This window comes from Kogia breviceps, chromosome X (assembly GCF_026419965.1).
Source record: "Kogia breviceps isolate mKogBre1 chromosome X, mKogBre1 haplotype 1, whole genome shotgun sequence".
NCBI classification, from domain to species: domain Eukaryota; kingdom Metazoa; phylum Chordata; class Mammalia; order Artiodactyla; family Physeteridae; genus Kogia; species Kogia breviceps.
Genome location: NC_081330.1, coordinates 94,024,668 through 94,030,076, shown reverse-complemented (window position 1 = coordinate 94,030,076; position 5,409 = coordinate 94,024,668). Strand labels below are relative to the sequence as shown.

Here is a 5,409-nt window from a genome sequence, read left to right as displayed (position 1 = left end):
AGGGAAGTTTTCGACTATAATCTCTTTAAATATTTTCTTGGGTCCTTTCTCTCTCTCCTCTCTTCTGGAACCCCTATCATGCGAATGTTGGTGCATTTAATGTTGTCCCAGAGGTCTCTTAGGCTGTCTTCATTTCTTTTCATTCTTTTTTCTTTATTCTGTTCCACAGCAGTGAATTCCACCATTCTGTCTTCCAGGTCACTTATGCGTTCTTCTGCCTCAGTTTTTCTGCTATTGATTCCTTGTAGTGTATTTTTCATTTCAGTTATTGTATTGTTCAACTCTGTTTGTTTGTTCTTTAATTCTTCTAGGTGTTTTTTCTTTAATTCTTCTAGGTCTTTGTTACACTTATCTTGCATCTTTTCGATCTTTGCCTCCATTCTTTTTCCGAGGTCCTGGATCATCTTCACTAACATTATTCTGAAGTCTTTTTCTGGAAGTTTGCCTATCTCCACTTCATTTAGTTGTTTTTCTGGGGTTTTATCTTGTTCCTTCATCTGGTACATAGCCTTCTGCCTTTTCATCTTATCTTTCTTTCTGTGAATGTGGGTTTTGTTCCACAGGCTGCAAGATTGTAATTCTTGCTTCTGCTGACTGCCCTCTGGTGGATGAGGCTATCTAAGAGGCTTGGAATGAGTATTCTTTTTTTTCTTATGCACTATGCATTTTATTACTTTGTACTAATACATTCTCATATTACAAAGGCAATTTAGTGGAAGAATGTTTCTTTTGATATTTGAATAATCTGAAAGAACACAAACAGAATTATACATTAAAAAATACTCACTTTGATAACAATAACAACAAAAAAAGACAAGTTAAACAACAAAAAAAATTTTCCTTTCTTACACGTGGACATTGAAGTGGACATAATTTGGTTTTCTTTTTAAAAGCCTCCAAAGACAAAAGCAGCTTAAAAACTAATTAAAATGAATAAAAAATGTTTACTAAATTACTGGTCTCCAGCACTATATTCTGTTTTCTGTTGTTTTGATGCAGGTTCTTCTTTGCTTGTTTCTTCTCTTGCTCTTTTTACTGGTCTATATGCACCATTTTCATCATGTTCATAATCACTATCAAATTTAGTTTTCTTGCCCTGAAACTGTACTTTTCCTTTAGCAGACCCAATCTGGGCAGCTTTATTTCCCTTTCCTTTTCCTTTAAATCTGTGACCTTTTGACTTCCATTTGTTTAGGGATTCTTGTTGATCTTCTATTATTTTTTTCAATGCTTCTTTTTCCACATCTCCTTCTAGTACTTCCCAGGTGACCTCTTTGTTCCTTAATTGTAGGTTACCATTATTTGCATCTTTTGCTTTATCCAGTGCTTCCTTAGCTTTTTCTTTAAACAGAATTATTCCCTCTTTGGCTCCTCTGACAAAGTCTATCCATTTTATTTCACCATGATTTGAGAAAAGGATATGCAAATCTTCTCTACATGTCTGATCATCTAAGTCCCCGGGGAATTTCAGCAAGCAGACAATCTTTTCTTTTAGAGATTTCATTTCAGCATTTTCTGCTCACTTTTGTTTTTCTTCTTGCTCTTGTTTAGCTCATAATTTAGCTTCGATTTTATTTTGTTTTCTTTCTTCATTTTTTTTTTTTTTTTTTTTTTTGCAAAGTAATCTTCCTTGAAAAGTATTAGCAGGTCTGTGTCTTTGTACTTCTGGCCGGGGTCTCGACAAACTTCTTAGCAGATTCAATGGTATCAAATACAGCAAATATTGATCCCTTAAATGCTTTGTACAATGTTCTTCTCATCTGAATATTTAGTACCTGACCTTTATCTTCCAACCATTGTTTTATGTCATCAAGTGTTGCATCAATTGGGAAGCCTTTAATATAAACAGATCTGTTTTTTTACATCATTTTTATACTCATCAGTCACTTCAGGGAGGGGTTTACTTGGAGATCTTCTAATTTTAGTTTTATCTTCACTTATTTCCATGAGTTCCGTCTTTGATTTGCTCAATGCTCCTACTATTACATTAAAGTCTGCTGTTAGATGGTTTAACCTATTAAATTTTATCATTATCTTCAAAGGTACCCAGGCTTCATCCAGTTTGATCTGTTCCTTTAAAAATTTGTCACTTGGTAAATTGAAGTCACCAAAATAATACTCGATTTGATGACAGATTTTGGGCTCCAGAGCAGCCATTTTTTCATTATCACCATTTTCTGCCATTCTGGCTATCTTTAAGTTCCCAGTCCCACAGAGACGCACCACAGGGTCACTAATAGCGACAGCAACGTCTCCTATCCCCAGCGCCGCTGGCTTGTGCACCTCGGAATGAGTATTCTTATCAGTGATCTAAAAATAGTGGTTGAGCCAATGCTCAATAAGCTTGCTGATTACATTAAAATGTTTGCATTTAACACCTTAGGAGACAAGAGGGGACTAGGAACACATACAAAGGGAAGTGCATTTAAGGAAATACTTGGTGAAGCACAATAAGGCCTTTGTGCCATAACAGAGTCCTATCTTCATAACAAGCAGAAATATATTGCTAACAGAAACATGCGAAAAAGCCCACATTTGCTACATTTGGCTTTGGTCAGACCCTTTGATTTAAATGGTACTCAAATTTTTTTTTTGAGGGAGATGAATGTAAATCATTTAATCATAACACATAGCATTGTTAGGCATTAATTATGTGTCAAACACTGTGCTTTACATGTATTCTCTCATTTTTAAACATGTTTTGGTGTGAGATACACAAAAAATATATGTTATAGGCACATTTTACCAAATGGTTAAAAAGTAAACTGTGACCTATTAGGTGCTCTCTAATGACCTATATGGAAATGGAGTCTAGAAAAGAGTGGATATATGTATATGTATGGTTGATTCACTATGCTGTACAGCAGAAACTAACATACCATTGTAAAGCAGTTATACTCCAATAAAGATTTTTTTTAAATCACATAAATGAAACTTAAAATTGTGATGACTTCTTTCAACTACCCAAGTTAATTCTTTAATAATTGTTCTGACCTCTATATTTTATTCAGAAAAAAATTCAGTCTAATTTAATAGAAGTACCTACCAAAAAAAGGTAATAAAAAAAAAGTAAACTGTATCCACACAAAAACTTGCACACAGATGTTTTTAGAAGTTTCATGTATAATTGCTAAAACTTGGAAGCAACCAAGATGTCTTTCAGTAGGTGAAGAGTGAATAAATAAACTGTGATACACCCAGACAATAGGATATTATTCAGTGATAAAAAGAAATGAGCTGTCAAGCCTGCATGGAGGAACCTTAAATGTCTATTGCTAATGGAAAGAATCCAGTCTGAAAAGGCTGCATACTGTTTGATTTCAATTAAATGACATTCTGGAAAAAGCAAGACTGTGAAGACAGAAAAACGTCAGTGGTTGCCAAGGATTACAGGGGAGGGAGGGAGGAATAGGTTGAGTACAGAGGATTTTTAGGGCAGCAAAACTATTTTGTATGATACTGTGATAGTGGATGCATGTCACTATACATCTGTCTAAACCCATAGAATGTACAAGCCCAGGAGTGAACCCTGATATAATCTGTGGGCTTTGGGTGATTATGAAACATCAGTGTAGGTTCACTGATTGTAACAAATGTACAATCTAATGGGGGATGTTGATAGTGAAGGGGGCTGTGCATGTGTAGGATTAGGGGGTATACGGAAATGCTCTGCATTTCTCCTCAATTTTGCTGTGAACCTAAAACTGTTCTCATAATAAAGTATATTAAAGTTTTAAAAAAAGTAAATGTCTGTGTTTACTAAGCAGGTCAGGAAATAGAACATTATAGTCACCCTTTAAAAGCCTCCCCTGCCATGGATCCCTACTTCCTCCCCTTCCATCACCCACCAGAGGTAACCACTATCCTGACTTTTATGCTAATCATTCCTCTTTTTTTTTTTTAGCTGTACTGCAGCATGCAGAATCTTAATTCCTCAACCAGGAATTGAACCCATGCCCCCCTGCAGTGGAAGTGCAGAGTCCTAACCACTGCACCTCCAGGGAATTTCCTATGTTAATCATTTCTTGCCTTTCTTCATGGGTTTATGACCTAAGAATACAACCCTAAAAATATAGTATGCTTTTGTTTTTTAAATATATGTGTATAAATGAAGTCACATTGTATATAATATTCTGTGAATTGTCTTTTTAATGCTCAACAATATGTGAGATTCATCCATGTTGTTATGTATAGAAATAGCTTGTCCATTTAAAAAAAAATTAATTTGTTTAATTTTGGCTGTGTTGGGTCTTCATTGCTGCACACGGGCTCTCTCTAGTTGCAGCGAGCAGGGGCTACTCTTTGTTGCAGTGTGCGGGCTTCTCATTGCAGTGGCTTCTTGTTGCGGAGCACGGGCTCTAGGCACGCGGGCCTCAGCAGTTGTGGCTCATGGGCTCTAGAGAGCAGGTTCAGTAGTTGTGGTGCACGGGCTTAGCTGCTCCGTGGCATGTGGGAATCCTCCCGGACCAGGGATCGAACCCGCGTCCCCTGCATTGGCAGGTGCATTCTCAACCACTGTGCCACCAGGGAAGCCCAGTTCATCCATTTTTATTGCTGTATAGTATTCCACTGTATGACTGTGCCATAATTTTTATACATTTTACTGTTCATGAGCATTAGTGCTGCAATGAACATTTTTGTATGTATAATTGTAGTACACATTCACATGCCTTTCTGGTGGAAGTATACTTAGGAGTAGAACTGCTATGTTAACATACCTGTGTTGCTTCAACATCATTAAATAATGCCAGGTTCCAGTTCTAGGTAAGATGCAGTAAGCATACTCTGCCTGTCTCACCCACTGAATGCAGCTATAAAGCCTGGAGCAGTTACTTTCAGGACTCTGAAAAGAAAAATGAGAGTAGGCACATTAGGGAAAAGACTAGAACTCAAAGTATCACTGAACTGATGGTGAGTTTACCTCTGTTTCACCTCCCTCTGGCAGCCCGAACCCATAAGTGCTGACAGAGAGAGCCCCAAAAGAACTCCTCTAGTTCAGGCTTGAAGAACAGGAAAGGAATCTTCTAAAACTCAAATAACGTATGGAAATCCCCAGTTATGTTTTTCTTTTCTTTTCTTTTCTTTTTGTTCTCCTAAACCAAGCCTGAAAGTAATCTTATGTTGGCAATAGTAATATTTCTGCATTCCACTTAAAATATATTGATTCTAAGCAATGCAGGGGAGAGTGGGCATTCTTACCTTGTTCCCAATCTCAGGAAAAAGCATTAAAACTTTTACCATTAGGTGTGATGTTAGCTATAGGGTTTAGTGTGTGTGTGTGTGTGTGTGTGTGTGTGTGTGTGTGTGTGTGTGTGCCCTTTATCAGATTATGGAAGGTTCTTGTACTTCCAGTTTGCTGAGAGTTTGTTTGTATTTTTCATGAACATATGTTGAATTTTGTCAAATTCT

General features: G+C 36.8%; 1 pseudogene; it reads right to left on the bottom strand.

Annotated features, from left to right (window-relative positions):
• Positions 1-952: 952 nt before the first annotated feature.
• On the bottom strand, positions 953-2,250 carry LOC131748477 (lupus La protein homolog pseudogene; annotated as a pseudogene).
• Between the last annotated feature and the right edge of the window lie 3,159 nt (positions 2,251-5,409).